At 48.6% G+C, this 16589-nt stretch overlaps 1 non-coding gene across 1 annotated transcript; it reads right to left on the minus strand.

The window, feature by feature from the left end:
• Positions 1-14106: 14106 nt before the first annotated feature.
• LOC130852744 (small nucleolar RNA SNORA70) lies at positions 14107-14240 on the minus strand. Its single transcript, XR_009053465.1, has one exon. It is a non-coding gene; the product is annotated as a small nucleolar RNA SNORA70 (small nucleolar RNA).
• Between the last annotated feature and the right edge of the window lie 2349 nt (positions 14241-16589).

Below are 16589 nucleotides of genomic sequence, written 5' to 3' on the forward strand. Positions count from 1 at the left end.
TCGGGGCTGAAGCACACGTGGCTGAACGTGCGGCAAACAAGGAAACAGCCGCATCGCCGGAGAAAGACTGAGGAAAACACCCCTCCGTCCGAGGGTCTCCGGCTGGGTGCTGCCCGAGGGGTTCAGCCTGGTGGGGGGGCTCAGGTGTGTCAGCCGGCTCAGCCCGCAGGGAGCAGAGAGGACGGGCTGTGTCAGGGCTCTGCGGAGAGACAGAGCCCGCGGGATGGGCGCGGGACAGGAACAGGCCCCTCGGAGGGGCTGGCTGCCGTGGCTGTGGAGGCCCAGCGGCCCCCCCGTGACCTGCCAGCTGCAGGCCGGGGACCTGGAGAACGGTGGCGTCGTGCAGGCTGAGTCCAGGGCTCCGAGAGCAGGAGCGCGGATGTCGGAGGGCGGAGACGACGGGCGTCCCAGCTTAGGCAGCCGCGAAGTCTCACTCCCTCTCCAGGCCTCCAGGATTGCGTGCGGCCCGCCGCGGGGGGAAGGCCGTCTGCTCGCACCCTCGCCGACACACCAGAAGTAGTCTCACGTGCCACCGGGGTGTCCTGTGGCCCGGGCCGGTTGACACAGAAAATTAAGCGTCACGGGTAGGGAGGGGGGAGGGGGCTGGACGGCCGAGGGGTGGGAGGCGCGGCAGAGAGGGGCCCGGGAGGGTGCGGAAGGAGGCAGTTGCCTGGATGCGGAGGGAGGTCAAGACAGGTGAGAGGAGGCCTGCTGGGTCTGTGGGCAGACCGCTGCCGTGGACGCCCCGTGGCTGCCCCGTGGCCACCCCTTCATGGAGATAAGACTGGAATTTCTTGGGGGTTGCCCCGTGCCTCTCCTCAGCCTCGTGGTCAACGTGGAATTGACTCCGTCCTTACCGGTGCTGGGTCACGGAGGAAGGTGTGCTGACCTGACTGCGGACGTGTCCGTGTTCCCCCAGAGAGACACGAAACTGGAGACGAGGGTCATTGGATGACGTGGATCTTTGTGTCACCCCCACATGAGTCTGGAACGTTGTCCAGGCTGCTGGCCCATCGCAGCCCACAGGGGACCCACGTCCCTCCCGTCTGTGGCTCCTCCTTGAGTCCTGCTCTTCCGTCCAGGTTCTCGGCTGAGACACAGACAGGGCACTGAAGGCCTCGAAAGGGGGCGCTTGTAGGATCTCTCTGCGCGGTTCTCAGAAGCGGGCACGAGACCCCTGGCTTACACCTCACTGTCCTGAACTTGGACACGTGGGTCCACAGGGGAAGGGTGCCTGCGTGTCCAGATGAAATTCTTCCGCTGTGAAGGAAGGGGGCCACCCTGGGGCCACGCCACTTATGTCTCCAAAAGAGCAGCACCTTTTAGCTTTACTAGATTTTTCAGTTTTTTCCCCTCTAAAACATCTGCCCTCGCTTACGTTCTCACCAGCAGAACATGAGCATTCCGGTTTCCCCACCCCGAACGCAGGTGCTGGCATTAGTGTCGCCCACGAGGGGCTGGGAGAGCGAGTTGCTTTCACATTTCCTTGATTCTTCCCGAGGCCGAGCATCGTCTCACGTCTCCATGGGATGTGCGCGGTCCCTCTTTGTGAATCGTTCATACTCCGTTCTCCTATTGGATCGCCTTCTGATTGGTTTGGAGGCATCCTGTGTAAACTCTGGTCACGGTCTTCTTTCTATTCATTTATGTATTTGGCTGTGTCGGGTCTTAGTTGCAGCATGCGGGCTTCTTAGTCGTGGCGTGTGGTATCTAGTTCCCTGACCGGGGATGGAACCTGGGCCCCCTGCACTGGAAGCACAGAGTCTTCCCCACTGGACGGCCAGGGACGTCCCCCAGTCTTCTTGCCGTGAATGGACGTCAGGTGCAGAGAACGGAGGGCCTCATCACCCTTGGCTCGTGATGTGTTCCCTTCACTGGTCCACGCTGGCTGTCCTTATTTACACAGTCAGCTCCTTAATTTGTTATTTTAAATCATGGAGGCACCTGCAAACCCACCACCCAAAACCTAAGCTGCAGTCTCGACAATGACTGCGTTTCACCGGGGTGTCCCACCCCTCCCTGCTGGGTTCACGTGAGGCACCTTCACCCCGAGTCCTGGGAGTGCCTTTCCTTTGTTTCCATTTTGTGCAGATTTATTGAATCGGTGTGTGTTTCTGAATGCATATTTTGGTTTTAGTTGTTTTGAATGTTATGGGAAGGGTGTCGTGCTGTGAGTATTCTTCTCTGGCTTATCTTTTGCTCCAGATTGGACTAAGATCACTCGTACTGTTGTGCGCCTGTTAATTCATTCTGCATGCCGGTGAAAGACCCTTATGCGAATATTCCACACGATCCCATCTGGTCCCCATCGATGCATATTTGCATTTTCCACATTTTTGTCAATGTGAGCCGTGCTGCTGGGACTGCTCCTGTGTGTGCGTCTCTCATACGTGCCCAGGAGTTCCCCTGGGTTTATGTAGACAGGAGTAAAACTGCCGGGACACAGGTAAGGGGCTGTAAACCGTCTCCAGGGGATGCCACAGGGCTGAGTGGGTGAACCCCCACAGCCTCTCCCACACTTGGTGCTTTTGCATCCAGGGTGGCTGCCAATGGTTCACATCAGCCCAGTCCTTGATTCTTTTTATTTTTTTTTTAACTTTTTATTTTTTACAATAAACTGCATATATTTAGAGTGTACGATTTGGTATCCCAGTCTCCCAATTCGTTCTCCCCTCAACCCTCCCCGCTTTCCCCACGTGGTGTCCATATGTTTGTTCTCTACATCTGTGTCTCTATTTCTGCCTTGCAAACTGGTTGATTTGTGCCATTTCTCTATAGTCTACATATATGTGTTAATATACAATAGTTGTTTTACTGTTTCTGACTCACTTCACTCTGTATGACAGTCTCTAGGTCCATCCGTGTCTCTAAAAATGTCCCAGTTTCATTGCTTTTTACAGCTGAGTAATAGTCCATTGTATGTATGTACCACATCTTCTTTATCCATTCATCTGTTGATGGACATTTAGGTTGCTTCCATGTCCTGGCTATTGTAAACAGTGCTGCAGTGAACGTTGGAGTGCATGTGTCTTTTTGAATGATGGTGTTCTCTGGGTATATGCCCAGTAGTGGGATTGTTGGGTCATATGGTAGTTCTATTTTTAGTTTTGCAAGGAACCTCCACACTGTTCTCCATAGTGGCTGTATCAATTTACATTCCCACCAGCAATGTAAGAGCGTTCCTTTTTCTCCACACCCTCTCCAGCATTTACTGTTTGTCGATTTTCTGATGATGCCCATTCTAACCGGTGTGAGGTGATACCTCATTGTCGTTTTGATTTGCATTTCTCTAATAATTAGTGATGTTGAGCAGCTTTTCATGTGCCTCTTGGCCATCCGTATGTCTTCTTTGGAGAAATGCCTGTTGAGGTCTTCTGCCCATTTTTGGATTGGGTTGTTTGTTTTTTTGATATTGAGCTGCATGAACTGTTTATATATTTTGGAGATTAATCCTTTGCCTGTTGATTCATTTGCAAATATTTTTTCCCATTCTGAGGGTTGTCTTTTCGTCTTGCTTATACTTTCCTTTGCTGTGCGGAAGCTTTGAAGTTTCATTAGGTCCCACTTATTTATTTTTGTTTTTATTTCCATTATTCTAGGGGGTGGATCAGAAAAGATCTTGCTGTTATTTACGTCGAAGAGTGTTCTTCCTATGTTTTCCTCTAGGAGTTTTATAGTGTCTGGCCTTACATTTAGGTCTTTAATCCATTTTGAGTTTATTTTTGTGTATGGTGTTAGGAAGTGTTCTCATTTCATTCTTTTACATGTAGCTGTCCAGTTTTCCCAGCACCACTTATTGAAGAGGCTGCCTTTTCTCCATTGTATATCCTTGCCTCCTTTGTCATAGATTAGCTGACCGTAGTTTATCTCTGGGCTTTCTGTCCTGTTCCACTGATCTATATGTCTGTTTTTGTGCCAGAACCATACTGTCTTGATCACTGTGGCCTTGTAGTATAGCCTGAAGTCAGGAAGCCTGATTCCACCAACTCCATCGTTCCTTCTCAAGATTGCTTTGGCTATTCGGGGTCTTTTGCGTTTCCATACAAATTGTAAAATGTCTTGTTCTAGTTCTGTGAAAAATGGCATTGGTAATTTGATTGGGATTGCACTGAATCTGTAAATTGCTTTCGTTAGTATAGCCATTTTCACAATGTTGATTCTTCCAATCCAAGAACATGGTATGTCCCTCCATCTGTTTGTGTCGTCTTTGATTTCTTTCATTAGTATCTTATAGTTTTCTGAGTACAGGTCTTTAACCTCCTTGGTTAGGTTGATTCCTAGGTATTTTATTCTTTTTGTTGCAATGGTGAATGGGATTGTTTCCTTAATTTCTCTGATCTTTCATTGTTGGTGTATAGAAATGCAAGAGATTTCTGTGTGTTAATTTTGTATCCTGCAACTTTACTAAATTCATTGATTAGCTCGAGTAGTTTTCTGGTGGCATCTTTAGGATTTTCTATGTATAGTATCATGTCATCTGCAAAGAGTGACAGTTTTACTTCTTTTCCAATTTGGATTCTTTTATTTCTTTTTCTTCTCTGATTGCTGTGGCAAGGACGTCCAAAACTATGTTGAATAGTAGTGGTGAGAGTGGACATCCTTGTCTTGTTCCTGATCTTAGAGGGAATGCTTGCAGTTTTTCGCCATTGAGAATGTTTGCTGTGGGTTTGTCATATATGGCCTTTATTATGTTGAGGTAGATTCCCTCTATGCCCACCTTCTGGAGAGTTTTTATCATAAATGGGTGTTGAATTTTGTCAAAAGCTTTTTCTGCATCTATTGAGATTCTCATGTGGTTTTTATCCTTCAGTTTGTTAATATGGTGTATCACATTGATTGATTTGCATATATTGAAGAATCCTTGCATTCCAGGGATAAACCCCACTTGATCATGGTGTATGATCCTTTGAATGTGTTGTTGGATTCTGTTGGCTAGTATTTTGTTGAGGATTTTTGCCTCTAAATTCATCAGTGATATTGGTCTGTAGTTTTCTTTTTTTGTAGTATCTTTGTCTGGTGTTGGGATCAGGGTGATGGTGGCTCCATAAAATGAGTTTGGGAGTGTTCCTTCCTCTGCAATGTTTTGGAAGAGTTTGAGCAGGATGGGTGTTAGCTCTTCTCTAAATGTTTGATAAAATTCACCTGTGAATCCATCTAGTCCTGGACTTTTGTTTGTTGGAAGATTTTTAATCACAGTTTCAATTTCATTACTTGTGATTGGTCTGTTCATATTTTCTATGTCTTCCTGATTCAGTCTTGGAAGGTAATACTTTTGTAAGAATTTGTCCATTTCATCCAGGTTGTCCATTTTATTGGCATATAGTTGCTTGTAGTAGTCTCCTATGGTGCTTTTTATTTCTGCGGTGTCTGTTGTAACTTCTCCTGTTTCATTTCTAATTTGATTGATTTGAGTCCTCTCCCTCTTTTTCTTGATGAGTCTTGCTAGAGGTTTATCAATTTTATTTATCTTCTCAAAGAACCAGCTTTTAGTTTTATTGGTTTTTGCTATTGTTTTCTTTGTCTCTATTTCATTTATTTCTGCTGTGATCTTTATGATTTCTCTCTGTCTACTAACTTGGGGTTTTGTTTGCTCTTCTTTCTCTAGTTTCTTTAGGTGTAAGGTTAGGTTGTTTATTTGGGATGTTTCTTGTTTCTTGAGGTAGGATTGTATCGCTGTAAACTTCCCTCTTAGAACTGCCTTTGCTGCATCCCATAGGTTTTGGATCATTGTGTTTTCATTGTCATTTGTGTCTAGGTATTTTTTGATTTCCTCTTTGATTTCTTCAGTGATCTGTTGGTTATTTAGTAGCATATTGTTTAGCCTCCATGTGTTTGTGTTTTTTACAGTTTTTTTCCTGTCATTGATTTCTAATCTCATAGCATTGTGGTCAGAAAAGATGCTTGATACAGTTTCACTTTTTTTGAATTTACCAAGGCTTGATTTATGACCCAAAATGTGATCTATCCTGGAGAATGTTCCATGTGCACTGGAGAAGAACGCGTAATCTGCTGTTTTTGGATGTAATGTCCTATAGATATCTATTAAATCAAGCTGATTTATTGTGCCATTTAAAGCTTGTGTTTCCTTATTAATTTTCCATGTGGATGATCTGTCCATTGGTGTAAGTGGGGTGTTAAAGTCCCCCACTATAGTTGTGTTAGTGTTGATTTCCTCTTTCATAGTTGTTAGCATTTGCCTTGTGTATTGAGGTGCTCCTATATTGGGTGCATGTATATTTATAATTGTTATCTCCTCTTCTTGGATGGATCCCTCGATCTTTATGTAGTGTCCTTTCTTGTCTCTTATAACATTTTTTATTTTAAAGTCTATTTTATCTGATATGAGGATTGCTACTCCAGCTTTCTTTTGATTTCCATTTGCATGGAATATCTTTTTCCATCCCCTCACTTTCCGTCTGTATGTGTGCCTAGGTCTGAAGTGGGTCTCTTGTAGACAGCATATATATGGGTCTTGTTTTTGTATCCATTCAGGCAGTCTGTGTCTTCTGGTGGGTGCATTTAGTCCATTTACATTCAAGGTGATTATCGATATGTATGTTCCTATTACCATTTTCTTAATTGTTTTGTTGTTGTTTTTGTAGGTCCTTTTCTTCTCTTATGTTTCCCACTTAGAGAAGTTCCTTTAGCATTTGTTGTAGGGCTGGTTTGGTGGTGCTGAATTCTCTTAGCTGTTGCTTGTCTGTGAAGCTTTTGATTTCTTCATCAAATCTGAATGAGATCCTTGCTGAGTAGAGTATTCTTGGTTGTCGGCTCTTCTCTTTCATCACTTTAAATATATCATGCCACTCCCTTCTGGCTTGCAGAGTTTCTGCTGAGAAATCAGCTGTTAACCTGATGGGAGTTCCCTTGTATGTGATTTGTCATTTTTCCCTTGTTGCTTTTAAGATTTTTTCTATGTCTTTACTTTTGTCAATTTGGCTACTTGGTGTCTCCACCTGTTTCTCCTTGGGTTTCTCCTGCCTGGGACTCTCTGCACTTCCTGGACTTGGGTAGCTGTTTCCTTTCCCATGTTAGGGAATTTTTTGACTATAATCTTTTCCAATATTTTCTTGGGTCCTTCCTCTCTCTCTTCTCCTTCTGGGACCCCTATAATGCGAATGTTGGTGTGTTTAATTTTGTCCCAGAGGTATCTTAGGCTGTCTTCAGTTCTTTTCATTCTTTTTTTAAATTTTTTTCCATCTCAGTGATTTTCATCATTCTGTCTTCCAGGTCACTTATCCGTTCTTTGGCCTCAGTTATTCTTCTATTGGTTCCTTCTAGTGTATTTTTCATTTCAGTTATTGTGTTGCATATCTCTATTTGTTTGTTCTTTAATTCTTCTAGGTCTTTGGTAAACTTTTCTTGCATCTTTTCGATCTTTGCATCCAGTCTTTTTTCAAAGTCCTGGATCACCTTCACTATCGTTATTCTGAATTCTTTTTCTGGAAGGGTGCCTATCTCCTCTTCATTTAGTTGTTTTCCTGGGGTTTTATCTTGTTCCTTCATCTGGTACATAGTCCTGCCTTTTCATTTTGTCTTTCTTTTTGTGGCTGTGGTTTTCATTCTGCCGGCTTCAGGACTGTAGTTCTTCTTGCTTCTGCTGTCTGCCCTCTGGTGGATGAGGCTATCTAAGAGCCTCGTGCAAGCTTCCATCTCATTGCAGCTTCTCCTTTGTCTTTGGGTGTGGGGTGTCCCCCTGGGTGAGTTCCAGTGTCCTCCCATCCATGATTGTCCAGCAGTTAGTCTTGGTTCCAGTGCTCTTACAGGAGGGAGTGAGTGCATGTCCTTCTACTCTGCCTGCCATCTTGAACCATCTCCTGGTTTGTGATTTTAGGTATATGTTTGCCCACCCTTTATTCTGAAACCCTCTGCTGTGCACTGGGTGTCTGTGTCCCCCTGCCCCCACCCCAAATCCGTTTGTTGAAGCCCTACCCCAGTGGGAGGGGACTTGGAGATGGGGCTGTTGGGAGGTAATTAGGGTCAGATGAGGTCACAGGGGTGGGGTCCCATGATGGGATTAGCGTCCTTATAAGAGGGAGGGACCATGGCTCTCCCCACCACCTGAGGACACAGCAGGTGTCTGCAAGCCAGGAGGAGGGTCCTCACCAGGGCCCGGCCTTGCTGGCTCCTTGATCTGGGATGTCCAGCCTCCAGGACTGGGAGACACAAACGTCTGCTGTTGGAAGCCCCCCCATCTTGGTGCTTTGTGATGGCATGCTGCACGGCTTTGTTTCAGAGGTGGATTTGTTGTTTACATGCTACGTGGAAATCTCTGTTGGGAAAGAGCTGAAAGCACACTCATGTATCGCGAGTTCTGTTGTGTGTGGACCTCTTTCTACCACCTCATTTTATGTTTGGCATCTTTTTTTATTAACCCCTCCCCCCCCATGCCGTCCACTGGATCAGTCTCATTTTCCATCATACTTTTTATCCTCTTCAGGTTTGGCATGTGGAATAAAAAAAAATTCTTCTGTGGTTCACCATTGAATGTTTTTAAGGTTAATACATTTCATTTGCTGATTTTAAAATTGTGGTAAAATACTCATAACATAGAGTTGACCATTGTTAACCGTTTAAAAAAATGATTGTTTTAGTTTTTGTGGTTTTTAAAAAATATTTACTTATTTACTTACTTACTTTGGTCGTGCCGGGTCTCAGTTGCGGCATGTGGGATCGAGTTCCCCAACTGGGGATCAGACCCAGGCCCCCTGCGTTGGGAGCGCGGCGTCTCACCCACTGCGCCACCAGGGACGTCCTCATTGTTAACCATTTTTAACTGAACAGCTCAGTGGCATTAAGTACACTTGCATGGTTGTGAGACCATCAGCACACTCCACCAGAACTATTCTCATCTTGTAAATCTGAAACTCTGTCTCCATTAAACACTCACTCCCCACCCCTGCCCCAGCCCTGCGCCCCCACCATCCTTTCTGTTTCTGTGAATTTGACTCCTCTAGGGACCTCGAATGAGTGGAATCACGCAGGATTTTCCTTTTTGTGGTTGGTTTATTTCACTCCTTGTCCTCCAGGTTCACCCACGTTGAGGCCCGGGTCAGGATTTCCTTCCTTTTTAAGGCTGAGAAATATTGCATCTTATTAACGGACCTTGCACTGTAGATTGTTCTGTGCACTTAACTCTAAGTTTTTTTCTTTTTTTTAAAAAAAATTTCATTGGAATACAGTTGACTTACAATGTTGTGTTAGTTTCTGCTGTACAGCAAAGTGAATCAGCTCTACGTATGTATACACAGTAGGTCCCCTACATATGAACCAGTTCCATTCCGGGAGTGTGTTCGTAAGTGCAATTTGTTTGTAATTCCAACAAAGTTAGCCTGGATACCCAACTAACACAATCGGCTATATAGTACTGTACTGTCATAGGTTTATCATACTTTTCACACAAATAATACATAAAAAACAAACAAAAAATAAACAATTTTTTAACAACTGCTATTTTATTTATTTATTTATTTAATTTTAGGCTGTGTTGGGTCTTCATTGCTGTGGGCAGGCTTCCTCTAGTTGAGGTGAGCAGGGGCTACTCTTCATTGTGGTGCACGGGCTGCTCATTGCAGTGGCTTGTCTTGTTGTGGAGCACGGGCTCTAGGCATGTGGGCCTCAGTAGTAGTGGCATGTGGGCTCAGTAGTTGTGGCTCATGGGCTCAAGAATGCAGACTCAGTATTTGTGGCACAGGAGCTCAGTTGGGCCACGGCATGTGCGATCTTCCCAGACCAAGGATTAAACCTGTGTCCCCTGCATTGGCAGGCAGATTCTTAACCACTGCACCACCAGGGAAGTCCCAAGAAAACATTTTTAATCTTACGGTGCAGTACCTTGGAAAGTACAGTAGTGCAGTATGACAGCGGGCACACAGGGGCGGCACCGAGTGACCGACTGGAGCAGGGAGGGGAGGTGGGAGAGGGCAGAGCTGAGGGTTGGTCAGCACTAGGGGACGGAGGGCCAGCTGCCGCGTCACTCACGCCTGACGTGGACGGCACAGCTTCTGGCTCCTGGCTGGATTCAGGTCTATCTTCCCTCTTGAAAAAAAGATCCAGTGGTGTCTGGGTAGTAGCTCCTTTTTTCTTGTCATAGATGACATGATAGCACTGGATTGCATTCTGAACGGCTGCTGCAACCTTCGCCTACCATTCTACGTTCAGGTCCTGTGCCTCAAAAACTAACAGTGCCTCCTCAAATTAAAAAAAATCCCCTTGCCACTTCCCGAGTCGTGAATCTGCTCGGTTCTTCAGTTGCTTTTTCTTCCTCTCGTCGCTCCACTCTCTCAATTATTTTCATTTTTGTTTCCATCATTATTGCTTGGCCTTTTTAGCAGTACCTGCTACATCCCCGTTGCTTGTACACTTGCTTCCGGACATCCATCCTGGGCTTGAAATCAAGATCCTGTGCTACTGTGCTCTACACAGCACTGTGCAGTGAAGTACACAGAAGCACAACCACTTGTAAAGGATGCACACACGTGACAATGTATGCCACACACGTGAACGAACTTACATGATTGGACATGTGAACGCACGTTTGCATCTTTGAAATCTCAAAACATGAAGGTTTGTGTGTAGGGGACTTATTGTATATCTATTCTTTTTCAGGTTCTTTTCCCATATAGGTTATTACAGAATATTGAGTAGAGTTCCCTGTGCTGTACAGTAGGTTCTTATTAGTTATTTATTTTATATATAGTGGTGTGTGTATGTCAATCCCAACCTCCCAATTTATCCTTCCCCCTCCCGTACCCCATGGTAACCATAAGTTTGATTTCGAGATCTGTGTCTATTTCTGTTTTGTAAGTAAGTTTGTTTGGATTATTTTTTTACTAGATTCCATGTATAAGTGGTATCATGTGGTGTTTGTCTTTCTGCTTGACTTACTTCACTTAGTGGGATCATCTCCAGGTCTGTCCATGTTGCTGCGACTGGCACTGTTTCTTTCTTTTATACGGCTGAGTGATATGCCAGGTTTACAGTGAGTGTCTCCGTCCTCTCCCCGACCCCAGCATTGAGAGGTTAGCCCCTAATTCCCCGTGGACCACCCTCCTCTCAACTGGTTGCTGTCTAGATTTTTGGTTTACTTTAAAAATGCCAAATGCAGTTGTTCTTTCACTGTGAGTTGCTGATTAATTTCATCTGCCAGGTCCCCCTGGCCTCCAGACCTCCTGTGGAAGAAGGTTCCAGGGATTCCCCCCCCAGCTGCAGCCATCCTGGGGCCACATCCCCACATGCGCTGAGGCTCCCCTGCGGGAACGAAGGCCCCTTCCTCACACTCCTCCTCCTGCTGGAATGAGTGTGTGGTGGAGGGTTGGAGGGCCATGGGGTCACCCACAGCCACTCGCCTGCCCCGCTGTGTCTCTATCTTGGTTCGTGGAGGGTGGCGTGGACTCCGCTCGTGTGAGCCATGCTACTGACTTTTCTTGTGGTCACACAGATGTGTTTTGTCCTAACGGACCCGGAACAGGTTTGGGGTTGGGAATTCTCTTAGCCCTCGTGTGTCTGGACATGTGTCTTCTTGCTCCGTCTAAGTGACACTTCGTGGCAGTTAAGTGTGCCAGGTCCCGTGCCCCTGGCCTCCCTGGACTAACAGGCTGGAAACGGACGTCTCCAAGCCCTGCCCTGCTTAGCCATGTGACAGTTCTGGCCAAAAGGATGAAGGTGGACGTCACTTTCCAAGTTCAAAAGTGACTCAGAAAGTCTAGCGGTTTCTTGACCTTGCATGTCTGGGCCCTGGTCCTCTGCCCTTGGACATCCCCGCCCCCATCCTGCCGCTCCCAGCTTCTGAGTCTTTCTGGCGCTGCATTGGAAGGTGGGCTGCTGTGTGTTTTCCCTGCTGCTGACTTAGATTTCAGCTTTGACTTGATCACCAGGTCTCTGCATGCAGATTCCAGAATTTCCTCTGCTTCTGTCTCCTTTTCCATCCCTAACCCCTGTCAGATCAGCATGTGGGTCCTGTGCCATTGACCCTGGGTTCAGCGCTCGGATCTGGCACTCCCAGACAAGGAACCTGGGCACGTGTACACACCTGACAACACAGGTGCCCAGGCACAGGGCCCGGCTCCCCCACAGTGCAGGGCCCCCAGGTGTGCCTGGCACGTGGTGTGACCCGTCCTTTAAGGTTGTTCCAAGGACCCCGAAGCTCACTGCACTGAAAGGACGTGGGGCGAGGATGGGGCCCAGCATGCACGCCCTCACTGGGCCCCAGGATGAACCCGGACACCCCCCTCCAGGTGGTGCTGGCCGTGCCCTCTGCCCCTGCCCACTGAGGGCCCCAGGTCTGGGCAGAGCCTCCTGCTGGCCCAGTGCATGCGATGCTGCTGGTGGCCACACGGGGGCAGCAGAGCCCAGCGTGCTCAGCGCCTGATGTCCAGCTCACGGGGCTGCCCTGGGCAGAGGCCGGGCGTGGCCAGGGGGGACGCCTGCACTGAGGCCAGCCCCAGGGTCCCCCGAGCCCGGCCCTAGGTCCCCCTGACCCCAGCCCCAGGCTCGGCCTGGACCTTGCCCCCAGCAGGCCGAGCTCCCTGGCAGTAGGTCACCACATGGCCTGGGGCTGAGTTGGCTGCCCCTGTGCGGAGTGTCCAGCCCGAGGGCAGCGTTTGGAGAACTTGGGGGACGCTGGGCCCTGGACAGTGAGACTGGTGCGTGGGAGACGTGGCAGGAGGGGGCGCCTGGTCCCTGCCGGGGGAGGGAGCCTGTGCCTGTGGGGGCCTCTTGGGCTTCCGGGGGTGGGGGGTCTGGTGGTGCCGGGTTTGTGGGGGGGGCATCTGCTTCCATGAAGGACTCAGATTGGAGATGGAGGGGCTAGGGGACCCCCCCCCACCCAGAGCTGTTTCTCCAGCTTTCGCATCTGCACACACCTGAGGGGGTTTGTCCCTCAGGAGGGCCTGCAATCTGATGAGGGGAATTTGCCATTGGTTTCAGACACCAGCGGGGAGTGACACCTTTAGGGCTGATAAGGCTGCTGACATGACACTCAGGCTGGCTTTGCCCCTGTGGAGAGGAGAGTCCCTCCCATCTCCGTGGGGTGCGAGCTCCGGTTTGGGATGCACGCTGGCTCTTGGGCTGTGTCACAAACAGCCCAGCCAGTGCCCGACTGACTGCCCGGCGTCCACCATCCAGCCAGGTGTGTGGTCAGGGTTCAGCCTCAGTTGGCATTTTTGTCTCCTTGGGGCATGGAAGGGTCAGTTGAAGGTGGTCGCTGGTGGCCGGGCTGCTTCCAAACCTGTGCTGGGTCTCAGGGGCACCCCCTCCCCCCCCGACCTGGGATGGTCTCTCCAGTCGGAAGCCGGACGTCTCACACGGGGGCTCAGGCCTCCCACTGTCCCTTATTGTTTTATTTTTCTTGAGGTAACATTAATTTCTAATATCGTATAAGTTTCGTACGTCCAGCATATTTCCACTGCTGTGCACCTTACCGCGTGCTCCCCACCAAGAACTTCGTTTCCATCCATCACCATACAGTTGGCCCCAAACTCATTTGCTTTCCACTCCCTGCCCCTCTGGTAACCACTGTTCTGCTCATTGACTCAATGGGTGTTCAGTGTCCACATGTTTGTGTTTTTCCAGCTTTCTTTTTGTAGTGTATTTTTTTACTTTCTACCCACCAGATGGAAATTCAGTATTATAATCAAAAGTTCAGTCTTCTCCTGTACAGCTTTAATATAAGGAAAAATAGCTTTATTTTAATTTAATTTAATTTTTGGACAGGAAAGTAGGATTTATTGGTGGGTGTGAGTGACGAGGGGACGGCACCAAGGCTCCTGTGAGTGCACGGCCCACCGTGTGTCCAGGGGCCACGATTAGGGATGTATTTGACCCCATAGCCACCTGGGATGAGCCACTTTTCTGCCACTGTGTTTTCAAATTCATCTGCATGAAACTTAGTAAATCCCCTACTTCTTGGAGATGTGAGTCTTCTGGTGGCCAGGGAACTTGAACTTGGCCTGTGGAGGGCCTCAGTCACATGCTCCTTGTTCTGCAGCTTGGTGAGGATGGACATTAGGACTTGGCCAATGTGCACCCAGGCCACTGTGCACTGCACATACCTGTCTGGAACCTAGATGGGGGACAGCATGCCAGACATGAATGTCCCCTGGAGAAGACCATCTCCAAGGTCCCTTAGGGCAACCTGTACAGGCAACAGGCTGCATGCACTACCGAGGAGGCTGTTGTTTGAGCCATTACACACTGGGCCCCTGCGGGGAAAAGAGCACTGTCGGCTTAATTGGCTGAAAAACTTCTTGAAGTGTATTTCTAATTTCATACTATTGCGATTGGAAAAGATGCCTGACGGCATTTCAATCTTAAATTATCGAGGCTGTCTTGTGTCCCAACACATGATCTACCCTGGAGAATGCACCCTGTGTGCTTGAGAAGAACGTGTTCTGCTGCATTTGGATGGACTGTTCTGTCCAAATCTATCAAGTCCATCTGGTCTCACGTTGCGTTGAAGCCATGGTCTGCATGGTGACTTTCTGTCTGGACGATCCGTCCATTGACGTGAGTGGGGCGTGAAAGTCCCCTGCAGTTACTGTGTTGCTGTCAGGTCCTCCCTTCAGGTCTGCTGATAATCGCTCTGTATGCTTCGATGCTTCTGTGTCACTAACTGTTGCATCTTCTCGGTGAACTGTCCCCTGTATCACTGCACACAGCCCCTCGTTGTCCCTTGTTACCTTTAGGCTTGATGTCGCTTGTGTCTGGTGTGAGTGTGGCCCCCCCCACTTCCTCTTGGCTGCGTCTGCTCGTGGGCTCATCTTCTCTCTTCCCTTTGAGCCCGTGTGTTTAGAGCTGAATCTCCTGGAGGCAGCACAGAGTTGGGTCTTGTTTTCTAATCCATCCAGGCACGCTGGGCCTTTTGAATGGCGAATTCAATCCATTTATATTTAGGGGAATTATTGACAGTAGTGCCGTTTTATCTTGTGTTTTCTGGTCGCTCAGTCTCTCCATTGCTTTTTTTTTTTGCTTTTTTCCTTGCGTTTCTCTCTGCCATTTTGGTTTGGGGTTTTCTAGGATATACTTCTCATTTTCTTCTTTTTTGTGTTTGTGCCTCTGCTCTAGATGTATGTTCTGTGGCCACCATGAGGTTTGTATAAAGCGTCTCATAGATGAAACAGTCTTCTTTCTGCTGACAGCATCCATCTCCATTTGCCTAGACAGGTTCCATCCTCTTCTCCATGTATTTTTGTAGTCTCAAATTACCCCTTTTTAATATTATGAGTTTGTTACCAAGTTGACGTGGCTATAGTTATTTTTCTGCTTCCCACCTTTAACCTTTCTGCTATGATAAAATGTTTAAAAGCCTATTGTGTTAAAGAGCTGCACGTTTCCAGTTCTGTCTATTTATCACTTTACTGAGTTTTGTGTGCTTTTGCCTTTTTGTTTCTGGTAGAAGAGCTCCTTCCAACGCCTCTTGTAAGGCAGGTCTGGTTGAAGGACTGCCTCAGTTTTGTTTGTCTGGGAAAGCCTTTAGTTCTCCTTCACATCTGAATGATAACTTTGCTGCACAGAGGAACCTTAGGTGAGAGTTTTTATCTTTTAGTCTTTTGAGAAAGTCATCGCACTCTCTCCTGGCCTGTAGGGCTTCTGGCGAGAAATCTGCTGGGAGCCTAAGGGGAGGTTCCTCGGTAGGTGACCATCTATTTTTCCTGGCTGCCTTTCACGTTCTTTGGCACTGGCTCTTGACAATTTTAATACGAGGTGTCTCGGAGAAGGCCTTTTTGCACTGAGGTGATTCGGTGTTCTCTCAGCTCCGCCGACTTGTGTATCCAGCTCCTCCCCACGTCTGGGAAGTTCTCGGCTATTATTTCTTTAAATAAGCTCTGTATCTCTTGTCTGTTCGGGACAGCCATCACCCTAACATTGCCCTTCCTGGTAGAGTCAGGTGGAGCTCGTGGAATGTCTTCATTTTTAACCTCTTAATTCGCTTTCCTCTTCTACTTGTGTCATTTCTAGATTTCTCCCCTCGAGCTCACTAATTGTCTCTTTCGCGTGGTCCGCTCTGTTTCCGATGTCTTCTCACGCGTTTTTCATCTCACTGATTCCAGAATTTCTGTCCGATTCGTCTTGTAGTTTCAGTCTCTTGGTGAAGTATTTCTTCCGTTTCCTACATTTGTTTCTGAGATGACCGCCGTGCCCTTCTGAGTTCCCCACGACTTGCGGGGTGCCTTCGTGGCCGCCACGTGAACTGCCGGCCGGCGAGCTCGCAGCGCTCGGTGACCGTAAGCGCGGCCCCGGAAGAGCCGCCGCTCCTCCCTGCGGGCGGGGTCCCGGCCCCTCCCGGGATCCCGGGAGCCGAGGAGGCGGCGCGGTTCCTCGGCGGCAGCTCCGCCGCGGCGACCGGGGCGAGACGGCGCCGTTCCTCCTCCCGCCAGCAGGCGGCGCCGCCACACCGGCTTTTGGGCCGCTCCGCCCGCGCGTCCCCCTTCCCCGCGGCCCCCGCCGCCTCCGTCGCGGGTGTCTCCCGAGCCGCGGTCATCGCTGCCGGCGCCTGGCGGGCCGCGGGCGCCCTGCTGCCCCCAGAGCGGCTGGCACCCTTCCTGGCGCCCGCGGAAGGCGGGCCCTGCCCTGGCCTCGCGGGTGCCCCG

The sequence above is a fragment of the Hippopotamus amphibius genome, chromosome 4, assembly GCF_030028045.1.
Source record: "Hippopotamus amphibius kiboko isolate mHipAmp2 chromosome 4, mHipAmp2.hap2, whole genome shotgun sequence".
Lineage (NCBI taxonomy): Eukaryota > Metazoa > Chordata > Mammalia > Artiodactyla > Hippopotamidae > Hippopotamus > Hippopotamus amphibius.